Source organism: Gorilla gorilla, chromosome 10, assembly GCF_029281585.2.
Source record: "Gorilla gorilla gorilla isolate KB3781 chromosome 10, NHGRI_mGorGor1-v2.1_pri, whole genome shotgun sequence".
Taxonomy (NCBI): domain Eukaryota; kingdom Metazoa; phylum Chordata; class Mammalia; order Primates; family Hominidae; genus Gorilla; species Gorilla gorilla.
The window spans coordinates 31,093,987-31,119,655 of NC_073234.2; the positions used below are offsets into that span (position 1 = coordinate 31,093,987).

The 25,669-nt window shown below is 36.7% G+C and overlaps 1 protein-coding gene across 8 annotated transcripts in view; it reads right to left on the reverse strand.

Annotated features, from left to right (window-relative positions):
• EPS8 (EGFR pathway substrate 8, signaling adaptor) overlaps positions 1 to 25,669 on the reverse strand; it is a 172,885-nt gene that overhangs the window by 86,385 nt on the left and 60,831 nt on the right. Inside the window, exon 3 of one of the 8 annotated variants that reach the window (XM_055358738.2) lies at positions 20,152 to 20,249. The exons of 4 other annotated variants lie outside the window; for them this stretch is intronic. The gene's annotated coding sequence lies outside the window, so the exon portion shown is untranslated. Of the gene's footprint in view, positions 1 to 7,643; positions 7,724 to 19,995; positions 20,250 to 25,669 lie in introns of those variants that run through there. 3 more of the 8 variants (XM_063693829.1, XM_019038428.2, XM_004052809.4) reach the window with 3 other exon arrangements.

The window sequence follows — 25,669 nt, forward strand, 5'->3', positions numbered from 1 at the left end:
GGGAAAAGGACCCCATGTTTAACTGAACTAAGAAAAAGTCCTGCAACACTGTGGTTACTATAGTCTTAATTCACAGACGTGGAAAACGTGCAACCCTCTCCCTCTTCTCTATTTATAAATTCCTTAATGCACCCAAACTATAAAAACTATAAATGAAATTATCTCTGTTTGGAAGTTCGAATTTGATTTTGAAGAAATAAGCTCCTCTAATAAAAAGCAGTTGAGTATTTAACTCTTTTATTAAATCTCTAAGCCTGATTATCATGTGTTATCACCCAGAGAACCCAAGATCATGTGTTCCAGCACAGAACACCCTCCCTCAGCTGGTTAATTTTTTTTTTTTTTTTTTTTTGAGACGGAGTCTCGCTCTGTCACCCAGGCTGGAGTGCAGTGGCGCAATCACTGCTCACTGCAAGATCTGCCTCCCAGGGTTGACGCTGCCATTCTCCTGCCTCAGCCTCCCAAGTAGCTGGGACTACAGGCGCTGGCCACCACGCCCGGCTAATTTTTTGTTTGTTTGTTTTTAGTAGAGACGGGGTTTCACCATGTTAGCCAGGATGGTCTCGATCTCCTGACCTCGTGATGTGCCCGCCTCGGCCTCCTAAAGTGCTGGGATTACAGGCGTGAGCCACCGCGCCCGGCCTCAGCTGGTTATTTTTTTAAAAAGTGGCTGTATTCATTCTATCTCAGGCTTACTGCTGACACTGTAATAATGTAGATTTACTTTTCCTTCTCAGGAGCAGATCCAGTTGCGGTATTCTACATTCATTTTTTCCTGCATTTTCTGTTCAGACCGTATCCAGGTCAAGCTCCATCCAGACACTGAGACAGCAGTTAAGAAAGGTTGGGAAAGTGGCCTAGGGTAATCTTCTGGGGTTACCAACAATCTGAAGAACTTAATGTAATTAGGTTGGCTTCAGAAAAGAGAAAAGTAGCCTACATCCAGGGAATCCCTGTACTCACAATCATACCAGGAATCTCCTAGGAAAATGTCCATTCCTTCTTATCCACTCAATAAATCTTGCTGAGGGCTTACTATATAGCAGCAAGTATTGTACTTACAAAGCTGGATATAAATGATGAACAAAACAGATGTAATTTCTGTCCTCAAATGTGTTGGAAGACACAATGCTGTTTCCTTGAATATGCCAAGTTCTTCCTTCCTCGAGGCCTATCACACTTGTCTAGAATAATTATCTTTTATATCTTTGCCTATCTAAATCTTGTATCTCAGCTTAAATGGCCCCTTCTTGGGAAACCATTCCCTGACTCACCAATCTATCCTAGATTCCTACATTACATGTTTTCACAGCACTCTGAAATTCTCTTCATAAATCTTTACTGTTAGACATTTGGGCCAATATTTGCTTAATATCTGCATTTCAAAAATAAAGTACTAGCTGGTATACTTTCTATTGAAGCAAAACACACTTTGGTATTTTGCATTTTCTTTCAAAAACATCTTGAATCTCATCTTTCTTTTAGGTGAATATTACATTTTTAATATGAGACTAGAATTTTCTGTTCTTTATATTTTATTTTTTTTAAACTTATCCAAAGATATTCTTCCTTGTGCAAATTTTGTAATAAAATGACACAATTCTCCAACCTACTCTATTGTCTATGTGTACAAGTTTTTTTTCTATTTTACATACTAACTAAATTTATACAAATGCCCATATTTGATATCTAGTTAGCAAGCCAGGCAAGCTTACATTTCAGTCCTTATTAAATGTAAAACTTTAGGCTTACTTAGCCTCTATGAGCCTAGTTTCTTCATTTGTAAAGTGGTTATAGTATCTCTCAAGGGTAAGAACAATCGAAGTATGCAAAACCCCTATAGCAAAAGAGCAGGCTAAATACATGACAGTTCTTCCTCCATGTGGGAAAAAGACACATGTTTGAAAATGTAGCCCCATGAAATATTACACTTTACAGTACCTAATCCAATTTCCTAAAAGGGAACAAGTCTAACTTTTTCTTCATGGTATGTATTTCAGGTCAGGGGTTGACAAACTTTCGGTAAAGAGCCAGGTTATAAATATTTTAGGCTTTGTGGGCCACATACAGTCTCTGTCAATATTCTTCATTTTTGTTTTTAATAACCTACCAAAAATGTAAAAAGCATTCTCAGCTTGTAGAAAGAAAACAGCCCAATGGCTAGAGTTTGCTGACCCACTGCTTTGAGTTCATCATTACTCATCGATTCTACCCTTACTTTTCCTATTACTTCACCTTAATCAATACCCAACTGAACAACTACTCTCCTTACTATTTATTAAGCTTTCAGTATAACAAACACTAATCAAGTACTTGCTTATCTGTAAGGGCCTGTAAGGTAACTCACTACCTTAAAAAAAAAAAAAAAAATCACATGCTACAAAACAAATACAAATAAATCCTTCCGAAGTCTTCCTCTGGTGTCGCCTTGCTCTTCCCTCTGATTTCTGAGCGTATTACTACTAGTGATTTATGCTCATGATCAGATTTCTCTTACCACAATTTTGTAATGAAGTTGGTGGTTTTAATTTCTTTGTAAGAATTTGATGAGGCTTTATGTACCACAGAGTTACAAGTCCCCTAGTGTTCATTTTTCATTAGACTCTCCTTACAATTCTGAAGTACTATTATAACTCACCTTCTTTTGTTCCCCAGCTTCCAACACAATCATTTCATCCTCTTTTTGTAGTTCAGTTCACCTCCCTATCTCTAATTCTCTAATTGTTTTCTTCCCCTTTTATGTATAAGCCCCAGGAAAAAAATTCTGATTTAGGTATGAGAATGAGTTCCTGTTATTGCTCTGCCTATGATGATCTGTGCATTCTTACCCTGAGTAGCGTTGTTTCCTCATCTATCATAGGGATCGAAACAGCCTATGATGCCAACCAGAGACAGTTATTAAATGCAGATGAAATAACACATGTGAAAGCTACTTATCTGTAATCTACAAAGTAAGAGAACACTAAGATCTAAATCAGACTTGATTCAAGAATTGGCTCGGCCATTTATGAGTTATTGACCATGGGCAAGTTAATTAACCCCTCTAAGCCTCACTTTCCTCATCTGTAAAGACAGTAATAATACCTACTGTATCAGGTTTTGTGAGAATTCCATAACATTATCCATGTTAAGCACTTATCATCGTGCTTAGCACATAGTTAAGGCTCAAAAATGTTAACATAATTGTTATTTGTGGGAAAGAAATATTTCTATTCCAGGCAGCCACAGGCCTTGCATGTAAATTATTGGGAAGTGGTGCAAGATGGGTTATCTGAAATTGGAGGGGAAATTATAATACAAAATATGAATGAGTATGGCTCATAACATGTGGTAAAGTGAGACAGCCAGGCAATGTCTGAGATGTGTGCATGTACACTTTGTGTAGCCTAGGCAGCTCATTTTAGTTGGGTGAAATTTTCTGTGCACGCCTACTATTTCTCAGGTGAAATCACGCATAAGCAAAAGTGAAATTTGCATTATGCTCAAAGTGTTGCCTAATATCAATCATGAAAGAATAAAAACTCCCATTTTTCAAAACAATCATTACAGCAGAATTGACTGTATTTATTCTCACACTATGAACTCACAAAAAATGTTATCTGAGTTAGAAATGTAGTCACTATCTACAAAGCCTGTGTTTCTCTTCAATTTCCTATCAGTCCAAAGTCTTTCCCTAGTAAGAGCTGTCCTTTGCCTGTCAGTATTGAGCCACTATGCAATATGATTTAAAACATTTCTTAGCTGCAGCCTTAATTGTTTCATCAGCTTTCCCTGCTGGGGACAGCTTGATTCAGAGAGCCATGCCACACTTGTTTAGATTTCCAGTTGATCCCCTGTCCCCAAACGTCCATTCCAACAAAGGAGTAAAATGTCTTGTAATCAATAACACTGTCATATCATTCCATTTTTTTCAGTAACCAAATATTTATAATAAGCATGTACTGAATGCAAGGCAACCTAGAAGAAACAAGACAAAACCACCTCTAACCCATCATAGTAAGAGATAGACTTTAAGTAATTCAATCAGTTAAACTCAGTCATTAGAAAGGAAGTAAAATATAACACATGTAAAAATAAATATAACAGAAGATGGAACACAAAACACTGGTATAAAATGCAGAAAAAAGAAGGGGAAACCAAGAAAAATTTAATGGCAGCGGTCAGTAAACCTTAAGGATGAGGTAAATTTTGAATATGAGGGAGAGACTTTCTAATTACACCACGTGTCAAGAAAAAAAGGCAGGAAATGGAAACTGTAAAGCATAAAGAAGAAGCTTAAGCCATACATTAAGATACACAACTCAAAAGATAAGTTACACACTGGACATTGAATTTCATATAATGGGAAATGGGAACTCTACTGACAATTTTTAGCCAGAAGACTGTAGCATGAATTATGAATGGGCAAAGGGAGCCCAATTGGCTTTTAGAATCCAGGCTTTGAATAAGTTAAGAGAATTGAAAGAGTCTTTGGAATGCTAGGCCAGAGCAACGGGAGGGCTTTCCCCACCCACAATCCCAGGCTTTGTGTCCAAGATTGATATTCACGGCTCTGCTTAATGCAGTGGTCCCCAGCCATTTTGGCACCAGGGACTGGTTTCATGAAAGACAATTTTTCCAAGGCAGGAGTAGGCGGGATGGATCAGAAGGAAACTGTTCCACTTCTGATCATCAGGCATTAGTTAGATTGTCATAAGGAACACGCAACCTAGATCCCTCACATGTGCAGTTCACAATGGGGTTCGACTCCTATGAGAATCTAATGATGTTGCTGATCTGACAGGAGGCAGAGCTCAGGCAGTGATGCTTGCTGGCCTACTGCTCACCTTCTGCTGTGTGGCCCAGTTCCTAAAAGGCTGCCAACCGGTACTGAACCATGGCCCAGGGGTTGGGGGACCCCTGGCTTAAGGGATACTCACTATGTCATTTGGTCTGGCCAACTGTATAAATGGTGAAATAAAGAAAAATTACTTGCATAATGAGGAAAGGCATTTTTTTTAGAAACAAGGAAGATAAAGAATCCAATGGAATCTAATACTAGAGTAATAATGAGATGTCAGAGAGTTGTTACCAGAGCATTAAATCTAGTGATCAGAATAATATAATTGGCAAAGTTAAATAATATTGCTCTAAATTACATCTAAATATCTGACACAATTTTTAATAATCAAGAAAATGCACACAAATGTTCCTAAAACCAAGCTCTTGAACAAATGTTGATACAAAATCTAAGACAAGCTTAAGAAACTCACATTTCATTCAGCTCAGATCTTACATTACCAAGTACAGAGAAACAATATTTCACAAATTGCTTTTGCATTTCAGAAAATATATTGAGCATTAAAACTACAAGTTTTTTCTAATCAAATTAACAAACCTAGTTAATATATTGTGTACACACGATTCTGTATAAAAATGCCACAAATTTAACCGACATATAATTTCTTCATGTAGCTGGAAAGTCAATTTTTAAGTGCTTACATGTCAAATTAAACAAGTCAAAACAAATACACAAACAAACTCTTAAAAAAAGGAAATTTTAAAATACTGGATTGTTTACATTAGAAATATCCTATAAATAAATGATCAAAAAGACTATATGATAACCTACCTCATTATATTCTCTTCAAAAAATATTTATACAATTCAACTACACTATTATTTAAAAGGCTAGAATTTTTTTTAAGACAGTCTCACTCTGTCGCCCTTGCTGGAGTGCAATGGCACAATCACAGCTCACGGCAGTCTCAGTCTCCTGGGATCAAGCCATCCTCCCTAACTTAGTCTCTTGAGTAGCTGGGACTAAAGGCATGCACCACCATGCCAGGCTTATTTATTTATTTATTTATTTATTTATTTATTTATTTATTTATTTATTTATTTTGGTAGAGACAAGGTCTCACTATGATGCCCAGGCTGGCGTTGAACTCATGGGCTCAAGCAATCCTCCCGCCTCAGTCTCCCAAAGTGCTGGGATTACAGGCATAAGTTACAGAACCTGGCCAAAAGTCTAAAGTGTAATGAGTTCATTTTTGTCACCTTAAAACTCCAAGGTTCATACCTACCTTGATGATTTAATGACAAATGACATCACTGAAAAGTAAACTATAAAGGAGACTTCTCTATACAATTTATGTCAGAACTATTTACATAGAAACGAGACTAAGCAGCGTATCTCCTCCATAGTCATTTCCTCTTATATACAAGTTGCTTAAGTTAAATTGAAAAAAATTGTTTCCAAGTCTAGTTGCTGAAAAACGGAAACCTCTTTTATAATTCAAGCTACTGCAGACACAAGGGTATCTTACTAAAGGTGGGGACAGGTGGATCAGGGAACAAAATATTTTACATACCATTCCAAGAACATATATGGAGATTTACACTCCACATTAATACTGCCATTTGCCTTAGAGTTTGGCCACTAAAGCTGACCAAAGCTTTATAGCAAGGGTAAGAATATACCAGGCCATAAACGTCTTGAGGAACCTCACCTATTTATGCTACAAAAAAGCTGTATACAATATTTCTATGGGTAGTTAAAATTTGTGTAAATTGATAATGCTCTTTACAGTATATAAGGGTCTTAAGAAATAATAGTGACATTACAAGAAAATCAACACACCCAAGAATGTATTTCAAAAAAGGATCAAAACAGCCATAACCATGGCACCTAAACTAAGAACCTACCACATTTCCCAAGACCAAAACAGTAACTTAACCAGTTATTTATTTTTGCTCTCTATCTAGTCTGTGTTACAATGTTATTAGCTCTTGTTTTTAAATAGCCTTGCACTTAATTACTAGTGACAGAATAATAACAAAAAAGTTCCTTCTGAGTAAGATTAAATGTAACAAATCAATAAGAACTACTTATAGATCTTTATATATTATGAATTACATGTTTGTCACTAACTCAAGTTTGATATTTAAAACATCATAATTATAAAATGGAATATTTTGAAAGAGTTGTTTCTTAAAAGCTTCCATTAATTGACTATTTAAACATTTACAAGTTCCATTAATATACATGGGCTTTAAAAAAAAAAACTTTAAATACACATATTCAACTGTATTTTAGGTCCCAAGCAAAATGTTTACACAGAAATTTGGCAGTGTTAAATCTGTGGACTCAAAGCCAATAACAACCTAAGAAGTCTAAACCTGGTTAATAAGCAAATTTTCATAGTACAACTAACATTGTGTAAACAATCCAAAGCAGTTAATATTTATAAGATAATCAATGTTTTGCATATAAGGGTAAGTTCAAAGTAATTTTTTAAACATTTGGTATATTATGCCCATGGATTCCCAATCTGTAATAGTCAACAGACCTCTTCTTAGCTATAATATGAGGGGAAAATTATTCTCTTAAATACCATGACCTAAAGGAAAGAAATCCTTTGAATCTCCACCTCTGTAAGCCAGAAGACAGGAGGCAAGACCCTGAGGAGACTGGGTTACCACTAATTTCACCAAGTTCAGAATCCACTTGGAATACTAAATGGGAAGTTAAAAAGCAATCAAAGGGCTTACTTGGACTAAAAGTATTGCTACATGTTTCAAGGTCTACAAATACCCTTTATAATAATTATGCCTTTGAGAGCCCTCCTTAGCAAAGAAAATATTAACAAACTCAAACTTACCTACCCACACAGTTCAGGAAATACTCCTCTAAGCAATCGTCCAGGCAATATTGAGAGGCCATTCCACTCAGTTTACTTACGTGCCAAGTGACCTTTGGCACAACGTCAGAAAGGGTGGGACTCTAAGCGTCAGTTTCGGCATTGTACTGTACCAAACAAAATTTCTGATTTGGTTTCTCTAGGGCGTTAACTAAGATTTCCTCCTCTTGTTAAGTAAGTAAACACAGCTACCACTACACTTCCAACTCTTGCCTAAGATGATTTCTTTTTTTAAGTTTTAAATGGTGAAAATAATACTGGCTAGCATTGACTGAAAGCTTACTGTGTGGTCTAAATTAACGCTATATAGACAGACACCATTAATACTCCCATTTTAGAGAGGTAGAATCTGAGAAACGGTAGTTAATAAGTAACTTATGGGAATTCCAGGTACAGAAATATGGCCAACTGAGCTCATGAAGACTTCCCACTACAGACACTAAGAAAAGAAGAAAATAAGTGTAACAAAACTAAATATGTAGCTTTACTTGCAATAAAGATAATTCCCTGATGCTAAACCAAAGCCAGAAATGATGGCCAAAATAGTAAGCACAAAAGCATACACTGTCAGCTGTGGCCAACACTGGAGCGATGGGGATAATCACTGGAGTCTCTTCAGCACTTAAGTATAGATTGAAATTGGTAACAAGATGCCCCTTGAAGGAGAAAGAACAGAAGAAAGTGCTCCCTCAAGAGAGAAAGCACTCTGCTGGATTTCCAGCCCCATTAAACCTTCACAACTCTAAAGCAGTCCTGATACTTATGCAGGGACAGAAGGGGAGGCCCTGGGCACACATGAGGTGTAAAGTTGGTACTGAGATTCTTCCAGAAAACTAGGGCTGTCTTCAAAGGTCTATCCTCATAGTTAAAAAATGGTGTCAGGGGAGGAGAAATTCACTCATACTCATATTAAGACTTAAGGGAGCTTGTCTCTGAGAATCTGGGTGAAGAGGACAGGGGAAATGCTATAAATGCTATAAGAAATTAAAATCCTAAACCTATGACACAACGGTTTTGAAATTTGAATCTTATTTGTATGAGAATCTCCTAGGTAAAAAAATTAAGAATCTCCAATCTAAGGAATTAGATCCTGGGCCAGTGAAATCTCTAAAGTATCTAGAAGAAACAAACACAAAACTATTTTAAAGTGATGAGAGATAAACAAGGCCCCATGGGATTTCTTTGGGTAGAAAAACCAAACCAAACCAAAACAAAACAAAAAACAATCCCCAATGAAGATGAGCTTATAAATTTAGAGATTACAAAATATGGAGAAAATGATTTACTGTGATTATTAACAAATATGCCAAACAGAAAATTGAGTGCTCAACTGATTTTTAATATGAAGACACCAAAAAAGTATATTTAAATTATTAAAGAAATGGAGAGAGAAACAAGAGCCTATAAAGAATATAAAACTAAAAAATCTGTATGTTTTATAAAACCAAATTATATTTGAATAAAGATATGGCACAGGCTGGGTACAGTGGCTCACACCTGTAATCCCAGCTCTTTGAGAGGCCACGGTGGGAGGATCCCTTGAGTCCAGGAAGTCAAGAGCAGCCTGGGCAACATACCAAGAGCCCATCTCCACAAAAAATTCAGCAATCAGCCAAGCATGGTGGTGCACACCAGCAGTCCTAGCTGCTCATGAGGCTGAGACAGGAGAACTGCTTGAGCCCAGGAGTTTGAGCCCAGGAGTGAGCTGTGATCACGCCACTGTATTCCAGCCTGTGTGACTGAGCAGGACCCATCTCTTTAACCCATTTCTCACTTAGAATAAAAAAGTGCTGCTTGTTACCAGTGCAGTATTCTTGGGGCAAATGGGAAATCGGTTAAAAACAAAAATACATTCTCTGTATACTGCACTCAGAGTTTTCATCAGGTTTCTATAACTTAAAAAGTGAAAAGCATCACTATAAATAGAATTTTAAAAATGTATTTAGAAAAGCAATAGTCAATGTCAGAAGTCAATTGCCTGGCAGAACCTATTCTACATCCACTTTTGTTCTCTACCATCTCTCAAGCTCCTGACCACTGTATGCTGCAACTCCTTATTCCTGAAAATTCTGACCCATCCCCTGGGCCATTCCTTCCCATCTCCAGCACCCCTGCAAAAAAGATTGAATGGAAACTGTGACATGCCACCCACATCTCCTTTCAGGACTGAAGGACTGACTGATTCCCCAACTGCTGTGGTGCTGCCTGCAGACAACCTTCAACTATCAGCTCTTTCAGGATGGCCTCACTTCACCCAGTATCACACTCCCTTCCCAGGGAAGCCCACATCCAAAGATTGGTTGACATGTGGAAGACAAAGCCTTGGTCCCCTTTCTCCAACTGGGGACAAGGGTGAGGAGCCCTCTCAGCTTTGAAGCACCCCACAGGGTCAGATCTTATTTGAGACTACATGGCAGCCCAACATCCCCCTCGGCCCAACAGTGTTTCCTTCCTTCCCTTCGTCCACAGGGGCTGATCCCAAGAGCGCTTTCTTTTTTTTTCTTTTCTTTTCTTTTTTTTTTTTTTTGAGATGGAGTTTCACTCTGCCGCCCAGGCTGGAGTGTGCAGTGGCACAATCTTGGCTCACTGCAGCCTCCGCCTCCTGGGTTCAAGTGATTCTCCTCCCGAATAGCTGGGACTACTGGTGTGCGCCACTACGCCTGGCTAATTTTTTGTGTTTTTAATAGAGATGGGGTTTCACCATGTTGACCAGGCTGGTCTCGAAATCTTGACCTCAGGTGATCTGCCGGCCTCCCAAAGTGCCCAGCTAATTTTTTGTGTTTTTAATAGAGACAGGGTTTCACCATGTTGACCAGGCTGGTCTCGAAATCCTGACCTCAGGTGATCTGCTGGCCTCGGCCTCCCAAAGTGCTGGGATTACAGGTGTGAGCCACCATGCCTGGCCCCCAAGAACACTTTCTAATAAACTTTCCCGAACACTAATTTCCATCTCAAAATCTGCTTTCTGGGGAACCCAAACTGCAACAGAAGAACATTAGGGAAAAAAAAAAAAAAACATGGCAGGACACAGAAACTGAAGGGAGTGAGAAGAGGATAATAATATTAAGTCTTGAAATCAATGCAGAGAACAGCAGAAAGTACTAATATAATTCCTCGATGAGAAAATCAGTATTAAAAGTAGCAAGAAGAAAACCCTTCAAAAGGAAGAATATAATCAAAATAAACACTATAATCATAAAATTCCAACCCAACATTTCAAAGTATCACTAAACTTGAGAGCTGAAAGAAATCTGAAAGAGTGTCCCAATTCCAATCCCTGTCATTTTTAAGATACTGTCTCTTAAAAATGGTCCGTAGGTCTGCCAAATGCCAAAAAATGTTGCTGCTTGGAAACAGACAGTTTCCTAATAGTAAGTTAACAGGTACAGTTAATACCCTGCTGTTAAACAAAATTCTGATATACCTTTGGCTCCTGAATTATCTATCTGTAAAGATGATAATGAAGTCTTATGAAAGGCTAATCTGGCACACACTGATATATGACAAATCATTGTCCAAATATTAAAAAAATGGCATGGACTGAAACCATCCATAGTCATTCATATCCATACACAGGATATCAATGATAGTGGAACAATTCTAAGCAAAGCTCATGGGTATTTGCTGATTCCTTCAGTTTTCTATGATAGGGCAGTTAACCAGAAGTAGTCACATGAAATGTTATATATTTGGAATGTGACAGATTTGGTTACTGCACTTTTTCCCAAAGCTCTTGAAGCTGGAAATTGCACACACACACATCTTTACTGGTAACCTTGCCCTACATTCCCATACTTTGTAACTACAAATATAGAGGCAGACAAAATAGGCTGTAACATAATCTGTCAGCTAAGATCATCAGATCCAAAATGATGTGAGGTCACTTACATAAATTGTTAGGACAACCAAGCAGAATCGATCAACAATGTCACAATCCATTCATCTTCGAAGTATAAGCAAAATTTCACTTTCAGTTCCTGTATTGTTCAACCCCAATTCCTCATCGGTCCTTCATTCCTTCTTCTCACAAGATCCACTATCTGCTTTGTCTTCTCTAAACTAATCCTTCTCCTAACTTTAATACCTTTTTCAGTGAGAGTAAGAAACCCAAAAGAAGTTTCTAAAGAAATACTCTAAACTACATATTATCAAATTTCAATTACATACATGCTAAGCTAGTTAAATTTGTATGGATACAATGATCAATCAAATGCTTTAACAATTTACCTGGAGAGGGACAGGAGATGCAATATGACTTATCTTTGGGAGAATCATATCTAACTACAATTATAGTCATGCAAAAGGACAAACATGCATGGCATGTAAATGATGGGAATTTGTTAAAACATTCAATGAGTCAGGATGGGTTGAAGCTATTGTTTGGCTGTAGAGCTAGGATTAAAGGTAGAAAAAACAAAAAAAGGGGGCCAGGCACAGTGGTTCACACCTGTAATCCTAGCACTTTGGGAGGCCGAGGCAAGTGGATCATCTGAGATCAGGAGTTCAAGACCAGCCTGGGCAACATGGTGAAACCCCATCTCTACTAAAAATACAAAAATTAGCTGGGCGCGGTGGCACGTGCCTGTAATCCCAGCTACTTGGGAGGCTGAGGCAGCAGAATTGCTTAAGCCCTGGAGGCAGAGGTTGCAGTCAGCCGAGATCGTGCCATTGCACTCCAGCCTGGGTGACAGCACGAGACTCCATCTCAAAAAAAAAAAAAAAAAAAAGAAAGAAAGAAAGAAAAAAGAAATGAAATGGACACTTCTTGGCATGAATAAATATAAATAGCAGGACCAATATTATACGTTCTTTCCAGAAGTTATTTAGAAGAGTGAGACCATACTTAAATTAAGTGTATAGATGGCATTAGTAGTCTAAGTTAGGAAAATATTGATTTGAGAAAAATGAACCGCAAAATTATGTAACAGGGAATATAAATGAACAAAATGGTAGTTTTGCCTTAAATTGGCAATGTTTAGGAATGCATTAAGGGAAACACCACACAAACTTATTTGATTATGGATTTTAAATGTCACTTTCAACCTAGAAATCACTGTACAGCTCCAATAAGACATGATCTTATTTGGCAATTTCAGTTAAAAAGCCAGCAAGAAACAAAAAAATTGGTGGAAAAAGTGATTTCTCATTTCCTTTCATGTCCTATAACTAAAGATTAGATGTAAAGTGTTAAGACCTCAGCACAAGGAAACCAAAAGCTTGTGTTTGTGCACCAAGTCTGCCACTTAATAGCTCTATAACCTTTGGTGAGTAACTTAACCTCTCTCAGCCTCTACTTCCTCACCTGTAAAATGAGACCAATGAGACCAATTTGTACAGTCTCATTCAGATCCAATACCCCAGAACATTTTCCTAATTCAAATTTAAAAGGAGAAAACCTATTTAATTAAATTTTGGCTAAAATACAGTAACTAGCAGTTTTACACTTTTCAACATAAAATTTCTGAAAAAAGAAATAACCAAATAGTCACAAAACCTAATGACGAATAAGGAAAAATTATGAGTCACTATGAGGACATCTGCAAATTCACCTTACAAATTATTGAATAACAATATTTATAGAGCCTCCCATTTCTGCTGAAAATTTCCCATTTAAATACAGACTCTGCTGAAACACAATAGGTACAAAGAATTGAAGCAGGGAAAATGAAAGCTTTTGGCATGTAGTATCAATATTTCCCATAATTATGAAGATTTTACTTAGACTTTCCTCATTTCAACTGGCTCAAATGGAACTCCCATCCCCTGTAATTAGCTTGACGAGTGCATATCAAGAGTCTCATATTCTACCAAATCAGCTAGCTGGACATGTTGGTGAATGCATATGAAAAGAATTGTCTAGAAGGTCCTTGTAAAACAGCATTTTTAAACCTACAATGTTGTCCTCAAAGCCTGTCCTTTCCACAAAAAGTTAAACTCTAAACAAAACGACAGGACTACTTCAGCTTATTAAAATCATGAGTGCTTCCGGGTTCTTAAGTGCCATTTAGAGAAAAAAAAAGGCATTTCTTACAGAAGTATCAATCCTTTCTGGAGTATTTTTACCTTAACTCTGAAATACTGTCAGGAAATTATCACATTAGCTAGGTAGCAAGACTTAACCTCTCCTATCTATAATCATGTGCTATATAGCAATGGGAAGGAAGCGAGGAAGGAAGGAAGAGAAAGGGGCAAATCAGTAAATACAAAAAAGGAACTGTGAATGCTGACAAGGTGTCCTCTTATCAAAAAATCAGGGGAAATGCCCAAGTTTAATTCCAAAGCATGTACCTATTGAAGCACTGCAAAACATCATCATATATATGTATATATACACATATATAAACATACATATATATACACATACATACATACTTACATATAAGTTAATTACTGAGCAAGCAGCCTTGACAAGTCAGGAAGCATTACAATACACAGAATAAAAATGCCTGTTTTCTGAGTAGCAGTTTAGAAAAAGCTGTGCAAATAGTTGTTAAAATGATATAGCTTATGTCATCCTTTAAAAGTAAAACCTGCAATTAAATTTGCACATCAAATGATCCTTGAAGCTTGTATGTTACCAATAAATAGGAGTGATAGAAGGGGCTTGAAATCAGACAAGCCGTGTCAGTGACACACAGCAGAAATGCAGTCATATAAAGAGAAGATATTACAGCAACACATGACCTGAAGCTGAAGTGATACACTCACATTAAATTGCCAGAGGATATATCAGTTTTTAAAATGGTTTAATTTCTTTGAATATCATTGGACTAGAGTTTGCCCAGGTGGCAGAATTTAGTTAGGGCCTTTGGCTGAAAATTGTTAGTGCAGTGAAGGTTTACCCTGGGTGGGCAAAATATTAAGGATCCCTTTCAAGTTTATTTTCAATTGATAAAATGCTTATTCTCCTAACCAATTCTTAATCTTTATTTAGATTATAGTTTGAGACCTCTTAATTGTAATTCTAAAAATGGTATCTAATCCCCTTCTATTTTTGACATGGGGCTATGAAAAACAGATTAAACCAACATGTCAAGAGGTGGTATGTTATGGCCAAAAAGCCATGGATTTGAAATCTAAACCTTAATTATTTTCCTGGCTATACAATTTAGTGTTATGTGACAAACAAATCATCAGTATAGGCAGTAGAATGTAGTTGTAAAGAATTCAGGTTCATGTACAAAACAGACTCAGATCCCAACTCCATACTTTAAGGCTATACAACTTGGGCCACATTACTAAATCTGTTCGCTTACCTATAAAATGAAAATAATAGTATCTTCTTCACATATTATTTTCAAATAATATATGAAAAGAGTATAGCATAGTACCTGATTAATTATAAGTAATAAATGGTAGATTTAAAAAATCACATCTGAGTTTTCTAAGTAATTCAAATATTTCCCCCTTGCTAGATAACACTTGGGATCAGATGAGGTAACATAAATTGTAACCTCTTTTTTTAAGAGATAAGGTCTTCCTATGTTGCCTAGGCTACACTTGAACCCCTGGACTAAAGCAATCCTTCTGCCTCAGCCTCCTGAGTATCTGGGATTACAGATGTGCCATCATGCCCAACTATAACTCTTCTTTACTCCAGGGTGACTAAGAACATAATGGTCACACTACTGATGTAACCAAAGCATACTGTAAAAGAGGTTCATTGACAGTCACATTCTGCTAAGTGTTACAAATAATCATACACTTAGTGATCAAAAAATGGGGTGTTCCTTAAATCTGGTCGTGTTATTTACTTAGAACGCTTCAGTGTTGTCTGAATGCAGTCATAGTAAAATCAAAGCCTCTTACTGTCACCTAAAAGCCCTTTTAGGATCTGTCCCCTGCCTCACTTTTCAGTTTTGTCTCTTTCCTTCTTTCTATTACCTCCTTGCTCACTTTGCCCCAGCCGTGGACTCCCTGGGCATGTTGCTCCCTCTGCCTGAAACTCAAGTTCTCCATTTCTTAGCAGTTCTCATCCTTTAAGCCTGTTTATCTACCACTTGCTCAGAGAAGCACACCTAGATATTTAAAGTGCTGTATGAGATTATCTATCCCCAAACCTAACCCACCCTCTTGCATTAATCTGTGTGCTTTTTTTATTTTCTCCCTACCACTTACTACAGTTGGTGATGTTGCATGTCATTTATTTTTGCCCTGTCTGTCCCATTAGAATACATACTTTTTGAGGGCAAGGGCCAGCCTTTGTTTACCACTGTATCCCCAGCACTTAGTACAATAGTTCGCACATAATAGGTAAAGGCAATCAAAAATATGTCCACGTATACTCAGAGTGAAAAGAAAGCAAGAAAATACTATAACATAAATACCACAACAGAGTAACTCAAACTTTTCCCATTCACAATCTGTAGGAAACCCACCCATGTCTGTAATATACAGTCATATGCCATTCCCCACTCACAAAAATAAACCTAACAAACACCAAATAGATTTTTTAATTGACAAATAAAACGAAATGGATTTTTTTTTAACTCCAGTAGCTCATCTCCAAACTGTTTTCCTAGATGTAATGAGGGAAAGAAAGCAATACTGGAAAAACTACATAATACTCAGCTAAAAGAACGAGGTTCGTGGGGCTCAACAAAAAAGTAATCGTCTGGAAGCAGCCGGTTCTGTGAACCAATAGATAAAAAATTTCATCTCCAAACCCCCAGGCAGCTCTCCAGTTAGAAGGCACACTGCTCTACATCTCAGCCCATCAGTTTTCCTTCTTTGGAATAGTACATTTTATCCTCCATTTCTTGTGAAAGACAACAATCTTGTTTGCCTTTGTCTTGTGCATCACGTTAAAAGGATTTTCCTGAAAACTTAAAAGTCATAAAAGCACACTTTACTACAACAAATAGAAATAAGAAGTGCCTACAGGATTTCTAGTGTTTCATTCAGCACCAAATATCAGACTTTTTAAAATTTTTATTATATATTATAAATATTATTTCTGATCATAAAAGTAAATCCATGGCAGAAAGTTAGAACATACAAAACTATTTTAAGAACAAAAATCATGAGTCATCCTGCTAGCCAGAGACAAATGCTTTCACATTTTATAAATTTTTCTAGTTTTTTTTTAATGCATACATACTTTTTTTTTTTCAAAGGGGGCTACTGTCTGTCTGGTTTTATAATCTTTTAACTCAAAGTATCCTGAGAAGTCACAACAAAAAGACCATCGCACTATGAATGATTTCTCATTGAAGCCTTCTACAGCAGGGGTGTCCAATCTTTTGGCTTCCCTGGGCTACAATGGAAGAAGAAGAATTGTCTTGAGCCACACATAAAATACACTAACGATAGCTGATGAGGTACAAAAAAAAACGCAAGAAAAAATCATAATGTTTTAAGAAAGTTTATGAATTTGTGTTGGGCCGCACTCAAAGCTGTCCTGGGCCTCAGGTTGGACAAGCTTGTTCTACAGCCTATTTTAAACAATTACCCCCCCAAAAATTATGTAACTAATCTTTCCTTGAGTAGTACATTGCTAATATTTATCATAAAAATCTGCAACTAAAAAATAAAGGACAATCTGCAACTGCCATCCTTGAACATAAATCTTTATGCCTATTCCAGAATGTTGTCTTAATGTAAAATTCTAAAGAAGATGCTATGTAAAAGGATATGCCCATCTCGAAATTATTAATACACTGTCAAAATTTCCCTCCCGAGATGTTACACCAACTTACACTCTGTCTTAGTGCATTCAGACCGCTATAGCAAAAATGCCTTATGCTGGGTAATTTGTAATGTGCTGCCATTCACAGCAAAGGCTGGGAAGTCCAAAATCAAAGCGCCAGCAGATTCAGTGTCTGGTGAGGACTTGCTCTCTGCTTCAAAGATGGTGCCTTCCTTCCACCAGTGTCCTCACATGGCAGAAGGGGCAAACGGTTCCTTCTCACCTCTTTTATAAAGGCACAAATCCCGTTCATGAGGGCTCTCCATCACTTAAATCACCTTCCAAAAGGCCCCATCTCTTCTTCATACTATCACATCGAAGATTAGGTTTCAAATATGAATTGTGGAGCGACACATTCAGACTACAGCAACCAGCTACCAGTAGATTTTTTTTTTCTGTTATCTCACACTCTCACCAAAACACTGGATATAACTCGTTTAAAAAAAAAAAAAAAAAAAAAAAAAAAACATTTTTCAAGGCTGGGCAGGGTGGCTCATGTCTATAATCCCAGAACTGTGGGAGGCTGAGGGGGATGCATCACTTGAACCCAGCCTGGGCAACATGGTGAAATCTCATCTCTACAAAAAATACAAAAACTTAGCTGGGTACGGTGACACACACCTGTAGCTTCAGCTATCCGGAAGGCTGCTGTGGGAGAATCACTTGAGCCTGGGAGGTAAAAGTTGCAGTAAGCCATGATTGTGCCACTGCACTCCAGCCTGAGCAACAGAGTGAGACCCTGTCTCGAAAAAAAATATATATATCTTTTACAATCTGATAGAGGAAAAAATTACTATTTCTTTGCTTAGTAGTGATGGTATCCTTTCTTTAAAACCATTCCTCTTAAAGTTTTCAATATTTTCTTGCTGATTTTTCATCTTTTTCCTTTTAGATCAATAGGAATCATTTGTTAGTCATCAGTGTGGATTTTTAATTGTATATGTATAAGGTACAAATATGCATAAGATTTTTCCTGAAGACCAAAATATACATACATCTTGGATTTATGTTTTCAGTGTCAAGTTCTAATTTAAAAAATTAACGTAGACCTATTCTATATCTACACTTCAAAAAAGGTTATAGATTATGTCTTTCTGTATTCTCAATAACATCCTTAAGTTAAAAACCACATCTGTTTATCTTTTTATAAATCTCATGAAGTAGTAATCCTTTCTGTATACCTCCATAGATTATTCTAATTATACTTAATCCAAAACCAAAAGTTTTTGATCAACTTTTAAGTAAAGTCATTTTATACTTAAGAAGATGAAGTTTACCCACTAACCTCATGCTACCTCTCAAATCCCAGAAGGTCACCTTAATTTTTACTGCAAATACAGAATTAAATTTGAAGATAACCAACAGGTTAACTATACTAGTACAAAAGCATCATTACATCATTTATATAGAGACATCTGTCATTATTCTTTATCTTTTATTGACTTTGAATATTCTAGTATTCATTGACTTAACAGAAAAATTCTATGGCTTCTTAATATGAAATCAAAACATCACCTTTGGGTCAGTGAATCCTAAGGTTTATGAACTTCCAGAATTTGATGTCAATATTCAATCCTCATCTCAGACTCCCAGGATAAACTGTGTACTTTATGTATACGGTATATGTAAAATATCACCAAAAAGTCTTCTTTCAAAGACTTCAACATTAGGTAAACATGATACTTAGACCCAGAAAGAAAAAGTAGCTTTTCTTAATACGAATAAAGTTTATCAAAGTTTTATGTGTCGTCAAATCATATAAACTAATTCAGATCAGCTCTATTTCAAATTTTGACTGTTATGGTATAATAAGTACATATTAAATAGTCACTTTGTATGAGTCTTATGTATGAATATTTTAGAAAGACATACGATATACATATGCATATCTCCCACACAAATTATCTTGACATTGCTCTATTTTGTAAGGGAGACTGTTTACAGACATCTCAATATCTGTAAGTATGGATATCACTTTACTTTTAAAACTTTTCAATCTCTGATATGGTTTGGCTGTGTCCCCACCCGAATCTCATCTTGAATTATAGCTCCCATAATTCCCATATGTCATGGGAGGGACCTGGTGGGAGATAATTGAATCACAGTGCAGTGTCCTCCATACTGTTTTCATGGTAGTGAATAAATCTCAAGAGATCTGACAGTTTTATAAGGGGTTTTTCCTTTCACTTGGCTCTCATTCTCTCTTACCTGCCACCATGTAAGACATGCCTTTCACCTTCTGCCATGATTGTGAGGCCTCCCCAGCCAAATGGAACTGTGAGTCCATTAAACCTCTTTTTCTTTATAAATTACCCAGTCTTGGGTATGTCTTTATCAGCAGTGTAAAAACAGACTAATAAAATCTCTGAAGTTCTTTTCTCCAAAACTTAAAATAGCATACAATGCATGAAAATAATAAGTCTTCAGTTCACTTTGTCATTTTGAATTATGTCACAATGAAAAAAATTCAACATCCACAGATCACTCACTCCTAGGTATCTTGTTAGGAAAAAAAAAATCCACTTTCTTTTTCAAGGTAAATGTCATTCTGCATTCCAATAGGATACCACCAGTCCACAGATCTGTGTCAATAAATCAGGATAAGCCAGCAAATCTGATACTTACCTGCTAGATAACTGAAGCAATTTCTACTCGTTTATGGGGACTGTCTGGAATTTTAGCAGCAATGTGCTTTATCTCATACCACTAACTGTGTATCACCTGAAATCACTCTCAAGAGATCTCCGGAAAAGTCATGTAGCTGGTTGCAGTGGCTCACACCTGTAATCCCAGCTACTTGGGAGGCCGAGGCAGGAGGATCACTTGAGCAGAAGAATTGAACAGGAATTCAAATCCGGCCTGGGCAATATAGTGATACCCTGTCTCAAAAAAAAAAAGGAAAAAAACTAAAAAAAAAAAAAAATCTGCGTGGGTGTGCACATACATTTTGTAGTTTACACAGCACTTCATTTACATTGTCCTGCCTAATTCTCATACCTTTGTTACCTTATGAAAAATTCTAAAATACGGTGACATAATGGGTCTTCATCATATGGTGATTCACTCACCACCACAGTATCAACCTTGGACATTAGACCTGTAAAGATCTCATTATCTCATCAAAAGAATCCTGACTCATCATCATCAAATAACAGAGAAATGAACAAAAAGATGGAAAAATATGAATTTTAAAAATTTATAAGCTCTGTCAACATACAAGTTTTATATTTATCAGATGTGTGTCTTAAGCATTTGTTGAAATTTGTCTCACATCAGTAGGCTGCTTGATTGGTTCAAAAATAAGATACAGAATTTGGCCTTTAGGTTTCTCTGTTTTACAAATACAGGTATAGATACACATATTAAAAGTGTACACATAGCACATGCATACACTGAACAGCATAAACACTGAACAAAACATAAATCTAATAAAAATCATACTTAAATATAAGATCAGAAGACTTTAATATGATGGCTAGTTATCAGTCACTCATGAAAACTGAATAGACAGAAAGATTTAAGGAAGCAAAATGTCACTTCTCCTCCAGAAAGCCTTTGTGGGGAGCTGATATCTGAGGATTATTTCACAAGAGAAATTAAAGAGCTGACAAAGCAAGAAGGATTGGGTGCCTTTTTTTTCAGATGAAGGACATGTTGAGGAACAAAGATTACAAGCAGGAAAGCAGTAAGAAACAAAAGGGATAATTACACTGTCAAGAGTGACAGAGTGATGCGATTTACGGAGGGGGCTGGAAATCTCAGACTCATCTGTGGGATATAAAATTCAGTCTCTGTGGTTGGCAAGGAAGAAAATCTTAAAAACAAATCCCTGAAGAGGAAAGCACTGGCTCAGAAGAGTTCAAATATCTGCCAAAGTCCAAGTAGAAGGACCAGAACAAAAGCTCTGTAGTGATACATGCCAGGTAGTTATAAAAAATGGTCAAGGGAGGGGGTCAGATTTTGTGAAAAAGCCTGATGTCTGTGTGGTGACAGCAAAAAAATGAAGATACACACTTACATACATACACATGGAATGCTTTCTTGCCAGAGATATTAGTGATATAGTGGGCACTCCTTAAAATAGTGAGACAGCAAAAAGAGGCAAATTTTGAAGTGACAATCTGTAGCTTTATTTTTCTTAACTTGGTCTGAGCTGGTAATTAGTTAATCTGTTCCTGCTTTGCCTCCTGAAAGAATGAATAAAGATTTACCAAGTGCCTACTATGTAGTGTGTACTATATTAGGGATAAATGAAATCATATAGTCATCCTTGAAGCAGAAATGATTACTCCAGTTTCATTAGTGATGTAGAAGGAAGAGAGAGGAAAATTTAATTCAGGCTAATTAAATAGAAAGCTATTTTCATTACTGAAAGTTATGAGTTGGAAAAGACACAGCATAACCAGAACTGTACTAATTTAAACATATGACAACTTAGATTTCAATTGTTAAACAGTTAAGAATGACTACAGTTCAGTGAGTGGTATTTTTTCAAGGTCTGAAACTCACTAGCTCTCTGAAACCATCATTCCACTCAGGAAATTTTATGAATTTGTTTAGTTAAATCTAAGTTAAGTACAAGTGACTACGGTTTTACTGTTTAAATTTTTTACAAAGCCTGGCGCCTGGGGTTCTGATTACTTCCCTCGTGGATTTAATACCTACCTTTATACGTAGGACTTTACACAACTGGGTTTGCTTTAGAAGCAACGATTCCAAGTAGATTAACTCTCACTATATCCCCAAGTAGATCTGACCATTTGGCATATAGTATATATTTCTAAATCAACAACTCATTTTATTATCCCAAATTCATTGTTTTACTTGTGTCCACCACTCCTCATTCTTGTGTTTTATTTTAAACATAATTGAAACACTTTAATATTTCCTTTAATGTTGGTAGATACTAATAAATTTAACTTAAGACAACTGACCCATTGCTACAACTTTTGTAAATACAGTAAAGCAAGGTATTTAAAATTCTGACTCATTAAAATAAAGAATAAGGCTGGGCACAGTGGCTCACGCCTGTAATTCCAGCACCTTGGGAGGCCGAGGTGGGCAGATCACGAGGTCAGGAGTTCGAGACCAGCCTGACCAACATGGTGAAACCCCGTCTCTACTAAAAATACAAAAATTAGCCGGGCGTGGTGGCGCGTGCCTGTAATCCCAGCTACTCAGGAGGCTGAGGCAGGAGAATCACTCGAACCTGGGAAGTGGAGGTTGCAGTGAGCCAAGGTTGTGCCACTGCACTCCAGCCTGGGCGACAGAGCGAGACTCCATCCCCCCAAAAAATAAAATAAAATAAATAAGTCTAGTTTCCTTTACTAAGATGCTTTTATCAAGATGGTTCTCCCATAATGCTTTAATAAATGATGAAAAACTTATAACTGCAGCATAGAATAATTCCCTACCAGGTCTGATTGCAATGGAAAGATTTAAAGCCCTGTGAAATGAGTAAGCCCCTGCTACTTAGCACTGAAAGGGAATAATCAACAGATTAAAAAGCATTGATGTAGCTAATTCTACTAAATCATTAGTTTTGCATTCTACCTACTAGCATTTTAGTGATGGAACTTTAACTGTTACCAAAAGCGTAGTCGACTGGTATTATAGAAAGAAAACACAAGTGACCTAATCCAGAAGAATCATGCCAACCATAAAACTCAGCAGATTATTCATCACCATGGCAATAACTCTCAAAGCAGGCACGGAAGCCAATTCATAGATTCCATTTTCAAACCAGGGGGGTGTCTTGTGGGTGTATGTGTGTATATAATTTATCCAGTGTCCTTGCCAAGCTAATAACAATCCAAGATGAAGCTTAAAGAAACTACAGCAGTGGCCCTTTTAAGAACACTGGATCCTGACTCACAGAAGAGTAATCTGTTCCTCACTACAAAGAACCTTAGAGAATGTTACACAAACACAGCAACAATAATAAGGAACACTCTCCTGGGTGCTGAGTCATTAATTGAATTTGAAGAGTCAGGCATTGCTCCTAATACCACCATATTTATGTGAGGATAGCATATATCTTTTACATGAAAATACAAGGCCTAAAATCACAGATTTTACTATTTATATTTCAATGAAATATTTATGCTTTGTGACTTACTTGAACACAAAACAACACTCCATTCCTGAGACTTTCAATAAGTTTAAACTGAAAATGTTTGTTGCAGAGATGCTATTTCTAGAAATATTTAAAGCACAATATATGTTAATATCAAACTTTGGTAGCAAAATATTCAAGCCAGTAAAAATGGGCTAAAGGACACTGTTAAGAAAATGAAAAGACAAGCCACAGACTAGCAGAAAATATTTGTAAATCCATCTTTTTTAAAAACATTTCTTGTAAGGCACTGTGCTGGCAGCAAATTCCCAGTTCTTTTGTCTGAGAAAGTCTTTACTCCTCCTTCACTTTTGAAGGATAATTTTACTGGATACTGAATTCTAAGTGATTTTTGTTTCTGTTTTCCACTACTTTACATACTTCATTCTACTCTCTTCTTGCTTACATAGTTTTTGAAGAGATGTCCGATGTAATCTTACCCTTAATCCCCTAAAGGTAAGGTGAAGTCACCCCCCCCAACCTGTCAAAATCTTCCCATTGTCTTTGAATTTCTGCAATTTGAATAAGATATGCCTGTCTGTAGATTTTTTGGTGTTTGTCCTGAGCTTGGCGTCTGTCATTAATTTTGAGCTTCCAAGATTTGTGGTTTGATGTCTGTCATTAATTTTGGAAAATTCTCAGTCATTATTATTTCAAATATTTCTTTTGATCCTTTCTCTCTTTTCTTCTCCTCATGGCATTCCCATTCTGCATATGTTACACCTTTTGTAATTGTCTCACAATTCTTAAATATTCTGTTTCAGTTTTTTCATTCTTCTTATGCCTTCGGTTAGGGAAGTTTCTACTGCCCTACCTCCAAGCTCATCGATTCTTTCCTTAGCCCTCTCCAATCTACTGATGGCATCAAAGGAATCAAAGGCATTCTGCATTTCTGTTAGTTTTAATTTCTTTAGTTGTGTCCCACAAATTTTGATATATTCTGTTCTCATTTTCATTTAGTCAGTGTATTTTTTATCTCCCTTGAAATTTTCTCTTTATCCTATGAATTATTTAGAAGTGTGTTGTGTTATCTTCTCAATGTTGGAGATTTACTTATCTTTCTGTTATTGATTTCTAGTTTGACTCCACTGTGTTCACAGAATGTGTGTATGATTTCAATCTGTCTAAATAGGTTGAGGTACTTTTTATAAGCAGGAATACAGTTTAGTTTGATATGTACAGTGCCTTCATTAATGTTTACATAGGTATGATTAACTCTCAAGGTCTGTACCTCCCTACACACCTCTTGAATAGTATCTCCCGATTAATCCTGTTTAAATACATTTTGATTTAACTATTCACAATACACTTCTAGGGATCAAGAACCTAAAATGGCTCCGTACTGGCTATCACAACACTGTAAATTCACCTGTGTAGCTTCTGAAGTCCATCGTCACCTGGAACCCTCTCCATTATATCAACTCCCATCTCTATAACTTTGGGGCATCTCAACTTTTCCTTAGTTTTGATAACCATATTGATAATTACAGTTATTTGATAAACACTTTTGTAATACACACACACACACAAACAGAGTCATTTACCCATTCAGCTAACTTATGAAATAGGTATGATAATCATGATTTTACAGCAGAAGAAATATAAGCTCAGAGTTTGGTACTTGCCCAAGACCACATAAGTTAAGTGGCAGAGCCAGGTTTCAAATTCAGATCTTGATTACTCTAAAGCTTCTGCTGTCCATCACTGGAAGAATAAAATCATGACATTTTCTTTAGCACTTGATTCCATCCAGTTTAATTTAACCTATATTGGGGAGTATAAACTGTAAGCATGGAGCTAGGTACTTGAAGACAATTCTGAAAAATAAAGATTCAACAAGATACACTAGAACTAGACTATAATTGTCTGCAGGCAGCTTAAAAACGATGGGACTTTAAGATAGATAATTCTAGTTTGTAAATCAAACTATGAACTCTTTGAGGGCAGGGGACTTCTCTTTACCCTGGCATATGACTACAAAATCTTCTCTGTATTTGCTTCCTGTTTTCCTTTTAAGAGAATTACGAACCTATTAGGACCACTATACATTGTTATCAGTATCGACTAGTTTCTAACCGCTGCTCATCTATACTTCCTTTCTTGTTGGTTCCTTAAGAGAGTCTCCCATAATAACTATGTCCTCAAATTATAATAGCCCTTCTTTTCCTTCACTCCCCTCAGAAA